Source organism: Vicia villosa, linkage group LG4, assembly GCF_029867415.1.
Source record: "Vicia villosa cultivar HV-30 ecotype Madison, WI linkage group LG4, Vvil1.0, whole genome shotgun sequence".
Taxonomy (NCBI): Eukaryota; Viridiplantae; Streptophyta; class Magnoliopsida; order Fabales; family Fabaceae; genus Vicia; species Vicia villosa.
In genome coordinates, this window is record NC_081183.1 from 48,261,332 (window position 1) to 48,279,047 (window position 17,716).

General features: G+C 35.6%; 1 long non-coding RNA gene across 3 annotated transcripts; it reads right to left on the reverse strand.

Moving 5' to 3' along the window:
• Positions 1 to 15,966: 15,966 nt before the first annotated feature.
• LOC131594789 (uncharacterized) lies at positions 15,967 to 17,605 on the reverse strand. 3 transcript variants are annotated; one of them, XR_009281529.1, is made up of 4 exons: positions 17,373 to 17,604; positions 17,019 to 17,238; positions 16,525 to 16,929; positions 15,967 to 16,288 (listed from the first exon to the last, which is right to left on the reverse strand). It is a non-coding gene; the product is annotated as an uncharacterized LOC131594789 (long non-coding RNA). The 3 variants fall into 3 exon arrangements; XR_009281528.1 differs by having other exon boundaries at positions 17,055 to 17,238; positions 17,373 to 17,597; XR_009281527.1 differs by having other exon boundaries at positions 16,525 to 17,238; positions 17,373 to 17,605.
• Between the last annotated feature and the right edge of the window lie 111 nt (positions 17,606 to 17,716).

The window sequence follows — 17,716 nt, forward strand, 5'->3', positions numbered from 1 at the left end:
TTTATTCTTAGCTTTTATGTAGTATTAGTTATTAACTTTAAAAGATTATTTATAACTAATTTACTGAATAACATTATTAACATTATAAATCCATTATTTAATTTTATTGGTTGACCAAGTCAAAGCTAAGGTTTTTTTGCGGTCCCTGTTCACCTTCTTCTTCATAGCTGCGGCGACCACTTCCAACCCACAAACCCTAATTTTCTCTAACCAAATTCAAGCCCAAACCCGGCAAAACAAGAACAAAATAGGAAAGATTTTAAATCTGAAACAAACTCATAACCGAATTAATTGGTAAAATTGATAAACAAATCTGGAAATCCATTCAAGACAAATATTCATTATAACCAAGTCACTACATGAATTATAATCCAAATACATTACAAAATGCATCAAATCCCCAGATTTATCTAAGGAATAAAAATCAAATCAATCCTAAAACTCACAACAAATCAAAATCGCATAAAATTAATAATAATCAAATGCTAAAAACTTAATTCTAAAATCAAAACGAAATGAATCAAAGAATAACAGCTCTTAAAACGATTCCCTAATTGAATCAATCCGAAAAACACTATAAAACTAAATCTAAAATCTACAAGAAGGGGATCGAAAAAAAATTAACACCAGAAGGAGTAGAAGGAAAATAGTTTAAAGCTTTGGCCGAAGTCTCAGCAAGGAGGTTTCTCGCGAAAGACTTAGGTTTCGGAACCGAAACCCTAAGCTTCCTCTCTCGATCCATCGTCCGCCATCCTCAAAGATGGTACCTGGGAAAAGCAATAAGGAACGAGATGGAGGGGAGGGGAGGAAATATTTTTAATTAAATGTGTTTGGTTCAAATTTTATGAGGGGAGGGGAGGGAAGGGGAGGGGAGCAAAATCCCTCCAAAACACACTTTTTGCGTTCCTCCAAATCTGAGGGATTTGGAGGGGAGGGGAGGGGATCTCAACTTTAATATTTTAAAAGTTATTATAATGACTATAATATCTCGGTTTAATTTTAATATTTTAAAATTATTTATTTTCTTTTCTATTATTGTTCTCTTCTGTGTGATTTTTCTCGATTACTTCTATCAACTTATTATAATTATTCTCCACCTTCAAATTATTTTGAAATTTTTGTCCTTAATATATAATCATTTCACTTTTTTGATTTTTTTTATAACTCTTTTATGTTTGTTTATGTTTTTTTTCTAATTTTGTTATGTATCCTATCATATTTTCTTTTATATCAAATTTTAAAATTTTCATTTTAATTAATTAGTTTATTTTATTAAAAAATTTAAACCATTAATATTTAATAATAAATTATTTTATATATTTTATGTGTTAAATAATTCATTACGATTTCAAAGTTGTTAACAACATATAGTTTAATTTGTTTTTGAACATTTTATTCGAATTAAGTTAACTCAATTTTTTAACATTATGTAGTAAATTATAACTTTTTAGTCACTCAATATTAGAAATTTTACTAACAAAAAATATGAATAGACTTTTCACATTTGAATATCATATTGTATCACTTATATAAGATAATAAAGATAAAAATGTAAATTATTAATAAAACCCCTCCCCTCCCCTCCCCTCCTGAACCAAACATATTTTTAATTAAAATCCCTCCCCTCGTTTGAACCAAACACCCATCTGATTAAAAAAATCTCCTCACCTCCCCTCCCCTTCTCTCCCCTCCATTAAAATCCCTCCCCTCCCCTCCCCCTCATTTGAACCAAACACACCCTAAAAGTCACGGCAAGGCAAGGAATTTCGAAAAACTTAATTGTTGAAACTGAATGTTTGATTATTATGGAGTTTGAGTTTGATTTGATTTTCGTAGCATTAAGATGTTGATTTAGGGGACTGAATCATTGGGGTTTAGGTTTTGTTTTTTATAGGTTTTTGTTTTCTTTTTGGGTTTTTTTTCGTTGAAGATAGAAAGAAGAAAGGGGAAGAGACCGAGAGAGAGTTATGTGGGGAAGAGGAAAAGTTTTTGGCAAAAGTAGAGTTAGGGATAAGCACCATCCTTTATGTCCTATCATAATGCGACACATGGCCACTATAAGGCCACGTGATTGGTCGGCGAAAATAACAGCCCACCAAGCCCTTACCGTGCACCCTCAACTAATTTAACATACAGACCGTCTGATCCTTCTTATTTTAGATCTACGTCCCAGATCGTAATTCTGTGGACCATTAGATCTGAATCAAGAGATCTACCCACCCACGCCTTGTCCAAACGGACCCTGGAGTCTATTGGGCCAGGCCTTCTGCTATTTATACCCATAAAAATTACTCAATAACTTAAAATACACCCCTGGCTCCAAATTTTAGTAATTTATTTATCTATTTAAAAAAAATTTAATAATAATAAATTAAAACTTAATTTTTCTTGAAATTATTTCATGATTAAATTCAAAATAGTTTATGTAATGATCATATACTTCAATAAATAATCGAATAATTAAATTATCGTTTTGATTAATATTATATAATGGCATTTCTTACTAATTATTTTATTTGGGTAAATAATTTAGATAAATAATAATATTTTTATTTTTCTAATTGTTTTATTTAATATTCTCTAAATAACAATTATTATGTCTTTATCTTATTTTAGGTAATTAATATAAATATATTAAACAAGTATTTAGGTTATTAATTTAGTCAATAAACTTATTTAATCAAACATCTATATATGCACAAAAGATTAATCTATTAACTTAGCTAAATACTTTATTTATCTTTACATAATAAATAATTAAATCATATACAATTATTATACTTTAAATTAAAACACTAATTAGTAATTATCAAAGAAAAACATAAAAAGAAGGATTGAACACAAAACTTATTTTCTTAACTACGAACCACGATCTACGTTAATTCACTAAAACACCTACAACATACGGAATAGTGGTGTACAATCGCATAAAAAACACCAACAAACCACGAACTATGTTGACTCTGATCCTCCATTAAAGAGGTACGTAGGCATTCAGGCAACCGAAACGAGTCCCCTTTCCCTAAACCCCAATAGGTTTAAGGTTTTATGCTTTACCCTATTTTTTAACAAACCATAAACCTTACCTTAATACTCTTATTATAAACCTACTCTAGAGACACTGTAAACCTTAAGGAAGGGTTAATGGTGACTAACACCTTCCCTTAACCCTAATTTCTTAACTTACCCAATCTCTTTAATATTAGGTTTTTCTCCCATGTTTACCCTTATCCTTAGGATAGAATAAAAACGTAGGTGGCGACTCTGTAGTTTAAGTTAGAAACTTAAAATTAAAAGTTGGTCGTAACAGTATGGTGAGGATATAATGTCACGTAGGCAATATCATGTCAGGAAAACTCACCTCTAGTGATGTCACGTAGATTATCACTAAGCTTTCACCCGGTGGGCTTGTGTAGTCATTATGGCATATTTGCACTAGCGGTTACACATCTACGTATAGATGATTGATGGGGTTGTGACGCCACTTAGGAAAGGTCGCAATAGGAAAACTCGTCACAGATGCAATTCCATCCATGAATGATCTGTTTCATCTAGCGGTGTGCATGTACAAGTCTTTTAACGCGTAGGCACAAGAGGTAACTCATCGAGGGTGTGGCATTGTGTAGCCTAAGTAGAAAGGTAGAACTTACTTCTGGATTCCTCATACACCGGTACGGGTGTGCATACTTGTTTGTGTGGCTTGAAGAGAGTTTCCGATAGCATAAGTACAGGTAACCCCGGAAGACCTGACCTCGAGGGTCGCGCCTGACAGGAGGCTGGCAGGTAAATTCTGAAGATCTATTCTGGAGGAAATTGGTACTCATGGTTTTTTATTGATCTCTTTGGTTAGTCAAGGGACTTCCAATGTGGATTATATCCTTGTTCTGTGTTTGTACCTGGCCATGAGGAAAAACCCCGGATCCATTTGAGTGCATATACCTTTTAGAACCGAGTAAACCTATAAGATAAGGAGACTCACTGAGATTTAGTAATCTCACCCCAATCCTCTTAATATTTTTCACGAACAGGTGTTAGCTGAAGATTTCGACTAAAGAATTGTAATACCTCGAAGTATTAGATTATGATAAAGAAATGGTTCTCATAGAGCTATCTAAGGGTTTTTGTCTTTGGAAGAGATGTTATTCGACTAAGAATAACTGTTATAATCTTTTACAAGTATCCTTCGAAGGAAGCGCTGGCATAGTCGAAATGCCGAAGCGGGGAGATTTGAAATTCAAATGGAACGGCTTTGTCTAGCGAACGCGTGGGAACATCTGAAGCGAAGAAAACGTTCGAAACGTCGAACGTGGCAGAAATCTATGTAGAGACCGTTAGGGTCAAAATAGTTTAAATAGGAGTGATATTGTTTAGATTGATATGTTTGAATCAATATACAGAAAATTCACAAAAATACTCGAAGTACCAGCGTGAGAGAAAAGAGTCTTTGCTGAAACAATGTATGTGTGAAGAACATCATATTTACATTTCATGTTACTTGTTCAGTGTAAAGTTATATTTAAAAGTCATGTTATTTATGCATTTACTTTATTTCGTTTTAAAGTCATTTACTTATTGCAATTTACACTAGAAAGTTGTATATATTCACAAACTAGAGAGATTATTGAATATGAATCAAATCACTGAAACACTATTTGACTATTTCCTAGGATCAATCTAGTCGATCCTGCGAGTAACCAGATTGTTTAAACACTTTGGAGGACTAGCGGTTGTTTGTCTGAAATCACTGGTAAATAAATTGGCACGCTCGGTGGGACCGTCTCATAGTGTTATTGTCAAGTGTTTTTCATTTCAATTAGTTTGTAGATTTAGTGTTTTCGTTGCCGTCTGTGTTATATGAACCTTAGGAGTGGTAAAATTTTCGATAATAACCAACCAATATGTAATACGGTGGGAGAACTGACTTTTTTAAATGTGCGGATAGCAAGAGTCGCCACCGACTTTTATTTTATCCAATTGGAAAGGCAAAAAGAACAGGAAAGACCTTTGAAAGATTTTGAGTTCGCGGGTAGGTTATACAATGGGAAGGTGTAAGCACCCTTTGTATCCATGGTTATCCATGGGCTATTAATTGCTTAGCTCACTTTGTTTGTTTGAAATGTTTGAAGTGTAGTGTGTGAATAGGAAAGAGATTTGTTAAGGACTTTAGCTTGTAAATAAGCGTAGCCTTTTCGAAAGTTTTTGTAAAGAGGTGTGAAAAGTAATTTGAGTTTGAATAGTGAGTAAGCAACTAGGAGCACCTACCCTAAAAGTGGATCTTTCTTGTTCTTTAAGTCTTTCGTTTGAAAGGGCTATCCATACCATAAGGAGGGTAAGTAGTCATTTCATTGGATGTACGGGTCATCGAGGGTCATCGTTTGCCATAAGTCTATCCATACCATAAGAAGGGTAGGAAGTCTTAGGAAAGGACGAGAATAGTCATTTAGGCAACAAGTAAGGATACCTTAGCATTCGAAGGGACGATTATCATTTATCGAGACAACATCGAGGGACGAGATCATTTTATCATAGGCAACATCGAAGGGACCATGATCTTTAAATCGGAGGGACTATGATGATTTAGAATCGAAGGCAGCATTTGCTAAGGTATCCCTACGCTCGAAGGGAGTTGACTATTATAATCGAAAGGCAGCATAAGAGGGATTACCTTAAAGGTGTGTGGGTGCAACAATCATGTGATTCAGTTCGAATATTTTATCTTGTATATAAGGTGAGCTATGTTCAATTTTTATCTTGCCACTCCCTATTTACTAACCGCGCAGTTAATATAAAATAAAAGCAGAAAATAAAAGTCTTACACTATTACAAGGCTTCGGGGAGGGGGATACATAGCCAAAAAAACCCGGGGAATGCGGAAAATAAAAGCAGAAAGTAAACCTACAACTATTACATGGCTTTGGGGCAGTTACATAAAAATATGCAGAAAATAAAATCTTGATTAACTATTACAAACCTTAGCAGTTACATAATAAAAACTACGAAGAATAATAAAATACGGAAATAAAAATCCTAATTACTATTATAAACCAGGAGCAGTTACGTAAATTATAAAAAATTACGCAAGAAAGTAAATAGCGGACGAATTGAGAAATCGAGAAAATATTCGAAGAAGAGGAGGAAAAAGATTTGATGTTTAGAAAAATATTTTAAGTTAATGTTAATTGAATCTTAAATTAAATTATAAATATTCTAAATCTAATCAATTATTGAAGAAATGATCTAATTATTAAATCAAATCAAATTAAATCTAATCTAATTGAATTTTAAATTGAAATTTAGTCTTAATTAAAAAATCTAATCTAATCTTAATTATAGTCAATTAAAATAAATGTTAAGACAATTAAATCAAATTAACTATTAAAACTAAATGTTTTTGTGATTTTATGATTTTATGGAAATTAAATGAATTAAACAACCTAATTACTAAAATTAAATTAATTAAACAAAAAGGTGAGAGAGAAAATAATTAATAGTCTAAATCCTAATCCTAGTCCTAATTAGTTATGGGTTGATTTTAATTATGTGATTAGAGAAAGAAGAAAGAAGGAAAAATTGACAAAAAGAAAGGATAAACCTGGGGATCGAACCCGAGTTGGGAAGGTGATTGGCGCTTGTATGCCACCAGCTGTGCCAGCGTGCTTTTGGTGTTAGTGGATGGATCGCTGGCGGTTAAGGCGTGAAGGAGTGTTGCGGATCCGGTTGATTTGGTGGTTCTGACTGAGTTCCACTTCTCTTTTGTTTTCCTCTTCTACGTATTTGGTAGATTATTTTCCATGTGATTTCATCTTCTTCCCCATATGTATTCTCTCTTCTCCATTCACACAAACAAAATCAAATCAAAAGAAAAACAACACTTTCAAAACAATAATCATGGTCATCAATTGAACCAATAAAAAGCTAGCAAAAAAATAAACAACACCACCTGAGGGCTTTGATGGTGGTTTGTGGAGGAAAGATGTGCGTTGAACTGCTCGGTTCTACGGTGGATTCTTCGGCGGAGGTTGAACCGCTCGGTTCTACGGTGAGAGGAAGATATAAGTTCTTGAGTTTTTTGAAAGTGTTCTTGATGTTCTTCAATAAGCTATGAAGTTGTTATGATATTCATGAGAGAAAGTGAAGTTTGATCTTAGAGAGAAGGAGGAAAAAATAATTTTTGTGTTTGTGAGAAAAGAGAGAGAGAGAGAGGGAGAGGGGGAGTAAGGGTTAGAATTGTTGTGTTTAGATGTGTGAAAAGAGTGACTATTTATACACAAAAAATAGGTTAAGTAAAAAAGGAAAATTAAAATCTATGAATCAAATAAAGGCCAAAAAATTAATCTGTTTTAATTCTAGCAAGAAATTAAATCGAAATAATTTAATGAGATTGACTTGCTTCCTAAGATATGAAAAAGGCTATTAATAGAACAAATAATATAAAAAACTTTCTTTTTTGGATTTTTTGAATATTTTGTCATTTTTGGTGATTTTTTGACTAAAAAATGCATAAAATTGAAAATTGACTATTCTAAAAAATGTATATTTAATTAGTGCGAAAATTAAATTAAAATAATAAAAAAATGCAATTTTTATGATGTCGTCCAAGTTCAATCTTTTTATACCTGAGGATGTAGATTGGCATGTGCCTGTCGAAATCTGAAGGTAGAAGAGGATTGAATACTAGAATATCCAAGAATTTGCCCTAGCTGAAGTAGGGACTTTTGTCGGAGACGGGCTTAAAGATGTCGTCCAAGTGTTGGAAAAGATGTATGAGACAGGCTTAAAGATGCCATCTGATCTGGATAAATACGAAAGTCAGAATAAGTCGTACGTTAGACTATATCCAAGCTTGAAGTATTGAGAGGCGTTTATTGGAGATGGGCTTAAAGATGCCATCTAGTAGGATGGAAGTCAAAATGAGTCAAACATTAGACTTTATCCGAACTCGGTGTGTTAAGAGAGGTTTGTTGGCTCGATTTCCCTGAGCGTCGGGATCATTGTTGCGACCATATTGTCATGATTCCATTATCGTGACTCAATTATCGTGACTCCATTGTCGTGACTCCATTGTCGTGACTCAATTGTCGTGACTCAATTGTCGTGACTCAATTGTCGTGACTCCATTGTCATGACTTTTGAACATCGATTTGAATGTCGATCACGTCAGCACTGTTCGTAGTAAATGATTCAGATCCTAGATTGTTTCTGATTTATCTCCGGAAAAAAGATCGGGATGTAGCATTAGAATTGTGTTTGTGTCTTGAGTGAGTGTCAAAAGTGAATTGTTGATACTGGAACTTGTGTCGGAGATGGGCTTACAGATGCCATCAGCGGAAGATACAAAGTGGTCTTAAAGATGCCACCAGGATATTGAGGGAATTAATTGAGATGGGCTTAAATATTCCATCTAGCTTGATAAGTTTGAAAGTCAGAATACGTCGTACGTTAGACTGTATCTGGAAGGATATACTTAGGATGAGTCGTACGTCAGACTGAACTCAATGTATTGATAAGTGTCAGAGTAAGCTGTACGTTAGGCTGTACTTTAGGACGAGTCGTATGTTAGACTAGGTCCAATTGCATTGATAAATGTCTGGATAAGCCGTACGTTAGGCTGAAAGACAGGTCGTACGTTAGACTAGGTCCCCTGTGTTGATAATTGTCAGAATACATCATACGTCAGGTTGTATCCTAGGATGAGTCGTACGTTAGACCGGATCCTTTGTATTGAGAAGTACCAGAATGAGCTGTACGTTAGGTTGTATCTGAGCTCAGATGTATTGAGAAGTGTTTATTGGAGGTTGATCGTGTCAGCACCGTTCGTAGTAACTGAATTAGATCTTGGAAAGATGATCGTGTCTACACCGTTCATGGTGATAGAATTAGATCTTTGAATGTTGGTTGTGTCAGCACCATTCGTAGTAACTGAATTAAACCTTGGAAGGATGATCGTGTCTACACTGTTCGTGATGATAGAATTAGATCTTTGACTATTGATCGTGTCAGCACTGTTCGTAGTAACCGAATTAGATCTTTGAAGGATGATCGTGTCTACCATTGTGATGATAGATTTTGATCTTGGATCGTCGATCGTCTCAGTACTGTGTATAGTAACGGATTTAAATCTCGGAATGTCGATCGTCTCAGTACTGTGTATAGTAACCAATTTAGATCTTGGAATGATCGTATCCACCTTTGTATTGATGAATTTAGATCTTGGATTTTTTATCGTCTCAGTACCGTGTATAGTAACTGATTTAGATCTCAGAATGTTGATCATCTCAACACCTTGTGGGGTCACCAATTTAGATCTTGTAATGTCAATCGTCTCAGCGCCTTGTGTAGTAACTGATTTAGATCTTAAGAAGATGATTATCTCTGAACTATCTCTGGAAAATATCCGGAACTAAGTATCAGAACTAAATCTTTGTCTTGATTATCTCTGAACTATCTCTAGAGAATACCCGGAACTAAGTATCAGAACTAAATCATGGTCTTGATTATCTCTGAACTATCTTTGGAAGATATCCAAAATTAAGTGTCAGAACTAAATCTCTTTCTTGAATGAGTGTCAGAATTAAATCGTTGACTTGATTATCTCGGCACTATATCTAGAAGATAATGTTCATTTGATTTGTAGGAATAGACTGAAAAAGCAATATTAATTTTATGCAATGTCATGATGTATGCATGATGAGTTTCTCAAAATAAATGAGAAATTTGTATCTTGTGCATGAGTTTATCATGAGACACTATATGCAATGTATGAATATTGTAATGATATATGATGTATGAACATGGTTTATGCTATCTGGAGTATATTACTGATTTTTCTTGATTGAGAAAATAAATCTCTATATCATTTTATTTTGATGTCTGATCTTGTTTTGAAGATGCTCAGCTGGGGATTTATGATTTCTGCTTGGGGATGAGAGCCATTTGGATAATTGATCTTTGATGCACCCTGACTGGGGATAAGAGAGATGAATAGACCCTGTTGGAGGAGGGATGGAAGATAGCTACTTAAAGATTACTTTGTGGGGATATGATCCTGTGACACTGGCTCTGTGGGAAAACATGGATGCCTTGAACATTGCCCCGTGATTATAGTAATTTCCGTTCTTGGACTCGTATTGATCGGGACACACCAATGAGTATTGATCGAAGTGTTTGAACATGCCTTGTATAGCTTTTCCCCAGCTAGTAGGGACTTTGAAGACATTTGCCTTGCGAGGAATTTATGAGATGTGTATTATGGATGACATGCCCCCCATTAATCATAGACTTAGGACAATGCCCTATGTTGATTGGGAAGTAGCTTCAGACCTACTTGGATGCATGCCCCTGGTTGTTTGGCATTCTTGAGAGATTCTCGGAATCTTGACCCGATTTCCCAAGAACGACTGGATAAACTGTGTCATGCCTCCTGTATACATAGGAGACGTTGCTTCTGAAATGGTTTCGTCTATTGGGATAACTTTTAGTCATTAGTCGTACCCTGTGAAAATTCTTTCTGATCCTAACACTTGAAATTATGTAGCAGAATATGTTTAATAATGAATTCATGAGATGTAATGCATATGTCTGTCTTGAGTTTTTGAAAAACATTAAAACGGGAGATGTAAAAGCGTGATGTTTATGAAAACGTGATGTTTGTAAAAACAAAATATCAACTCATCATTTGTGGTAAACCTTAAGGAGTCAGGATACCTTTTTGGTGACAGTATGCTTTCGAACTAACCATGCTTCAGTTAGGACTTTTAAGGGTTGTAACGTGGCTTAGTTAATGGTTTAAGAAACAAAGGATAATGGCTCAAAGTTTATTTGTACCCAAACCCCATCTTCGTGATGTTCTTCGATCCTATGCTCAAGTAACTATAAGTTTAAGTCCTAGCAGAGTTTGAAGTTGTAACATTGACATTTGATGATGGTTTCAGCACCGACAGTTTATTTGGACAGGCAGTCATCCTTTTTTGTAATTCCTTTTCTTTTGTTGAGGATTTGTAGTGACCTCTTTTTTTACTTTGTTATCCCTAACTTTTGCCTGAACTATTTATTTTGAGATTACAGTCAGCGGGATGTTTCAATTTTCGATAAGCCTCCTTCATAGGTTTTGACTTAACAACTTTTTCTTTTTGGTGGATATTGACTTCCTGACTTAGTGGTTGCGGGAACTCATCATTATTTGTGTAAACAACGGCTAGTATAATTGAGTTAACTGAGTAACTACCCTGCCCCAAGTTATGATCAAGGGTTTTAATCTGTACGAGAAAGAAACTTCGACTCCTTAGGCTCAAAGGGGTTGACGAGGGATTAACATCCTTATATCTCCACTGTTTAGGAATTGAAACAATGCTTGTACATCGTCAGCATAGTCCGTTCAAAAGCATATTGTATGAGGTTGCGGTATCGTTTTCGTCATCCTCCCTCAAAAGGCATACAGCTTTAGCAGGAGTCGAATATCACAACACAAAACAAAGTGGAAACACAGTTTAAATGAGTGATAGCGAAATAATTTATTCAAGACAAACATATGCAATGCACTAATGATGATTATTAAAACAGATAATGTCTATCATAAGTCGAATGTTTAAACAAACAGAATAGAAATTGCAAATGAAAGTAGATCTAATGATCCAAAAGTTCCTCCGTCTAGACATCAATCAGTCTTGTCATGACTAGGCATAGGAGCGGTGATCACCACAGGAGTCTTATGAGTGTCGAACTCGATTTCACCAGCATCGATCATGTCTTGGATCTTGTTATTCAACGGCCAACAATTATTTTTGTCACGTCCAGGACTATTGGAATGATATGCGCACCTTGCACTGGGCTTATATCTAGGAGCGGAGGTGTTAGGATTCTTAGGAGGATCCCTTACAGTAATCAAGTTTACCTTCAGCAGATGTTGTAATGGCTGAGCCAGTGACATATCGATCTTTGTAAACTGACGTCTAGGCATGTCTTGCTTGTTTTGACGACCTTGTTGAGGTGCCGGTGTGGAGATCATAATTGCCCCAACAGATAGGTTGTGCTCATTACGACTTTTCTGGTTGTACATAGCATCAGCTATATGAGGCTTCTCAGGGAGTTGAAATCAATGATCATGTCGTCAATTAAATCTTGAATCTTGTGCTTCAATGGTCCACAATCATGACCAGGACTGTTCGAATGAAAGCACATTTTGCATTATACTGGTACCCAGGAGCAAGATTGGCAGGAACCGAATATGGAGGCAATATGGTTATCAAGTTCTGATTGAGCCGTTGTTGCAGAACTTGAGACATCGACATGTACAACGGAGTGAATGATCGCTTAGGTTTGGATTTCCGATTATCTTGACTACCTTGCTGCCTATGTTGATCCTTCTCCTTCTTGATCAGCAGTGCCTTTAATTCTTCTTGCCCCTTTGCTAAGTTAAAGATCATCTCTTGGAATTGGTCGTTCTGAACCTGGAGATTTTTGACGGATTGCTCGAGATCCATTGGTGCTGTAATAAACAGCGAGAGAGAATGAGAGTCCTATGGCGGGAACCTGTTATGCAATGTTATGAATGCAAATGCAATGTTTTCAAGGATATTTAAGGAATTTAGTTTGCGACATTGTAATTGTAGTTTTGTTGAAGAACTTTCATTTTTGGTCTTTGAGCGTCCTTCTTTAGGAATCAAGCTCACCATATCTAGTGGGTCATAGCCTCTGATTCGGGATACTTCTGATTTTGAAAGTACATGGCTAGAGGAAAGTAAATCCTCTTGCCCCTTGATAGGTACTGAGTCTCTGAATTGGAAGATGTGTGGCCATAGAAAAATAAATCCTCTTGCCCCTTGATGAGAATTTAGTCCTTGATAAGGGCACCTGAAATTGTGCGCCCTAAATTCCTAAGATCCTTGAAAGGGTTAGTTAACATGCAATGTTATGATGTCATAATGTCATGCGAATGTAATACAATAGGTAAAGCATGAGGTAATAAGGACGAAATGTCCTACAAGCAAAACCTGCAAGGAAACCAAAGGGTTAGTAGCACACACAAGCAAGTCACCCAAGTGTCCTTAGGTTTGAAGGCTTGCGTGAATTCCGTAGGTAAGTACCCTCCCCACTGAAGTTTAGTTGGTTCAACCTGTCCTAGAATAGTAACTGGGTTCTATGGTGCTCATATCCCTGATCTTTCTCGTGGGCATTATCTCAACATGGCACTCGATCGGCCAACCAAAAACATCCCTAGAGTCCAATCTCAATGAATGTAGCATCGAGTATCAACCGACTTCAGTCAAGAATCCAAAGCCAACCATCTCGCTACTTCTTATAGGCCAAATTCAAGTTCAACTAAGGTTCTAAGGGCGAATTAGTGCTTAATGACACAACGCGGTAGCCAAATGCCTCCTCGATCACTTTCAAGGGCCATCAGGACAAACCAATGTGTCGCACTAACGGTGGCCACCAGATCAACCATAACGATACATGTCGTACAATCTCCTTGGTCTATTGTCACATACCTAAGGTACACTAGATCCGGGTGTAGGATCTTTCACATAACAGAATACCCAAAATAGCCTTTAAAATAAAGCAATCAAATCAAACAATTGAAAACATTTAAGTGAATCCTAAACTTTAAGGTAACCCCTCTTTTTATTCGAAAGCGTCCCCAGCAGAGTCGCCAGTTCTATAATACAGTGGGAGAACTAACTTTTTTAAATGTGCGGATAGCAATAGTCGCTACCGACTTTTATTTTATGCAATTGGAAAGGCAAAAAGAACAGGAAAGAACTTTGAAAGATTTTGAGTTCGGGGGGTAGGTTATACAAAGGAAAGGTGTAAGCACCCTTTGTATCCATGGTTATCCATGGGCTCTTAATTGCTTAGCTCACTTTGTTTGTTTGAAATGTTTGAAGTGTAGTGTGTGAATAGGAAAAATATTTGTTAAGGACTTTAGCTTGTAAATAAGCGTAGCCTTTTCGAAAGTTTTTGTAAAGAGGTGTGAAAAGTAATTTGAGTTTGAATAGTGAGTAAGCAACTAAGAGCACCTATCCTAAGAGTGGATCTTTCTTGTTCTTTAAGTATTTCGTTTGAAAGGGCTATCCATACCATAAGGAGGGTAAGTAGTCCTTTCATTGGATGTACGGGTCATCGAGGGTCATCGTTTGCCATAAGTCTATCCATGCCATAAGAAGGGTAGGAAGTCTTAGGAAAGGACGAGAATAGTCATTTAGGCAACAAGTAAGGATACCTTAGCATTCGAAGGGACGATCATCATTTATCGAGACAACATCGAGGGACGAGATCATTTTATCATAGGCAACATCGAAGGGACCATGATCTTTAAATCGGAGGGACTATGATGATTTAGAATCGAAGGCAGCATTTGCTAAGGTATCCCTACGCTCGAAGGGAGTTGACTATTATAATCGAAAGGCAGCATAAGAGGGATTACCTTAAAGGTGTGTGGGTGCAACAATCATGTGATTCAGTTCGAATATTTTATCTTGTATATAAGGTGAGCTATGTTCAATTTTTATCTTGCCACTCCCTATTTACTAACCGCGCAGTTAATATAAAATAAAAGCAGAAAATAAAAGTCTTACGCTATTACAAGGCTTCGGGGAGGGGGATACATAGCCAAAAAAAACCGGGGAATGCGGAAAATAAAAGCAGAAAGTAAACCTACAACTATTACATGGCTTTGGGGCAGTTACATAAAAATATGCAGAAAATAAAATCTTAATTAACTATTACAAACCTTAGCAGTTACATAATAAAAACTACGAAGAATAATAAAATACGGAAATAAAAATCCTAATTACTATTATAAACCAGGAGCAGTTACGTAAATTATAAAAAATTACGCGAGAAAGTAAATAGCGGACGGATTGAGAAATCGAGAAAATATTCGAAGAAGAGGAGGAAAAAGATTTGATGTTTAGAAAAATATTTTAAGTTAATGTTAATTGAATCCTAAATTAAATTATAAATATTCTAAATCTAATCAATTATTGAAGAAATTATCTAATTATTAAATCAAATCAAATTAAATCTAATCTAATTGAATTTTAAATTGAAATTTAGTCTTAATTAAAAAATATAATCTAATCTTAATTATAGTCAATTAAAATAAATGTTAAGACAATTAAATCAAATTAACTATTAAAACTAAATGTTTTTGTGATTTTATGGAAATTAGATGAATTAAACAACCTAATTACTAAAATTAAATTAATTAAACAAAAAGGTGAGAGAGAAAATAATTAATAGTCTAAATCCTAATCCTAATCCTAATTAGTTATGGATTGATTTTAATTATGTGATTAGAGAAAGAAGAAAGAATTGACAAAAAGAAAGGATAAACCTGGGGATCGAACCCGGGTTGGGAAGGTGATTGGGGCTTGTATGCCACCAGCTGTGCCAGCGTGCTTTTGGTGTTAGTGGATGGATCGCCGGTGGTTAAGGCGTGAAGGAGTGTTGTGAATCCGGTTGATTCGGTGGTTCTGACTGAGTTCCACTTCTCTTTTGTTTTCCTCTTCTACGTCTTTGGTAGATTATTTTCCATGTGATTTCATCTTCTTCCCCATATGTATTATTGTTGCACCCCAAAATTTGCCCTCTTTCTCCGTACTATAAGTTATGAGCGATGTTTATTTCGTCGCTTAAAAAGCATGAAAAATAATAAAGAGCGCCAAGCGAGGATGAATTTTGTCAGGTTAACGTATCTTATGAGTTGAATGGCAAGAGGCGTAAAGATAGTGTTATGATCGAGGTTAATGATGGTGTTTGTGCCTTCATTGCAAATGGAATGTGGATTGAAGAATTGAATTGTTACTGGTTCATGTTATTGATTCAAACGGTTCAAATTATTCAATGGACTAGTTTTGTTCAAAGCACGCAAAGTTTGAAAGATTTGTTCTTTTGAAAGTAACTAACAAGACTTGTTCATTCGAATCATTGGAAGACATAATTCGATTTCGGATATTATTCGAAGACTTAAATACAAATATCATTCACATTCATCCAAGTATCCATTCAAATTCAAGAAAAATACATACATCCAAATCCGTTCAAATTCAAGGAAAATGCATACAGTTTGTTACAAAAATTGAGTTACAAAGGATAAGTTGCAAAAGATAAGTAAGTGGTCATCCTAAAATCCATTTTACTATGCTAATCTTCAAATTCTTCGACCTTCAAATTTGCCCCATGTGCGAGAATACCATGACATGTCTTAAGCGGTGAACCACAAAACCGCAGCCTGCACCTTATCCAAGCCTCAAAACAAAACCGCCACACAATTAAGCTAGAACCGACCCTGCAAAATCAATACCAGCTTCAAGCAAATACAAATAAAACTGGCAGCATAAACTCCTTGGTCACAATCAAACCGAATCGATATTGCAGCATTTAAACCGAACAAAACTTTAGCTTACGAAAAAACCGGTTCAAACGGAAAAGGCTCAGCATAAAAATTCAGAAAAAGATACAGAGCAGAGGAAGTTGATAACAGAATGGAGATCAGAAAAAAAGAAGAAAAAACGCTAACCAAACCTGTAACAAACTCTGGCTCTCTCTGGGATCTTCTTCTCAAAAATCTTCAATCTACCTTCTCCATATTCTTGAACCTTCTTCTCCCAATCGGGAATTCTCAGCCATCACCACAAATTCAAGCTTCTTCACTTTCATATAACCGAATTTCAAACAGAATCAATATACTGAATTCATCTTCTCTCTTTGTCCATCGACCTCACATCACTGAATTCAGCAATCTTCAAGAACTCACCAATCTCAGAACTGGATCTTGAATCTTCATTCAACTCTGAGAAATTCATTTCAATTTGAAGAAAACTACAAGAAAAAGCAATTATCGAATGGTACTGAACTGTAACGAATTAAGCTTCTCTCTCGTTCAGCGTCATGATTCTTCAATGATTCACCGTAACATCATTCATCAATCTTCAATAGAAAATTCCAGAACCAAAATTAACAGAAGAGAGAAAAGAAACTCATAATCGAAAAAAGAGAGAAACGTAACAAACTCTAACCGGTAACAAACTCTCTCTAATCTTCATCCATCTTACCTCTTTGAATCAAATTCATCATCTTCATCAGTGCAATTGTAACAACCTTTATCATCAATATTCATCGGCGTTCATCATCTTCACACCTAAATCTCCAGAAGTTTTTTTCACGATTCTTCATCATTATTATCGCATCTCCATCAGCACCAATTCACCGAGCTTCATCGTCATCATATCGAAGAGCCTGCACAGAAATCTCCACTATCAGATGCGCAACAACAACAATATAGCAACATCGTCATCACCTTGCATCTAAATCTGAATTGAAAACGTTAGAGAAAAATCAAGAAGAAATAGAATACGGAAGCTTAATATTACCGGTGATTTGACGAAGATTAGCGGGAGAACCAATCGAAGATGGAACTGGAGATCGAAAGAGGGAGTCGGAGTGGGCAATCGGAGACGGGACGGCGATTCCGGTCGCCGTCTACGCTTTCGCGTGGGAGAGAGAGGTGAATTATTCAGAGGTAATCTGATGCGTCACATTCGTTTACCCTAATTTCCTCTTTTTGGTTAATTTGTTGTTAAGTGAATTAAGTGAGATTAATTGAGATTAGTTTGACATTTAAATTGAGATTTAATAGAATTCCTGTAAGTAATTAGGAAATCATGGTATAAAAATCTGAATAAAGTTTGAATCCAATCACTTTGGGCCTCTATAC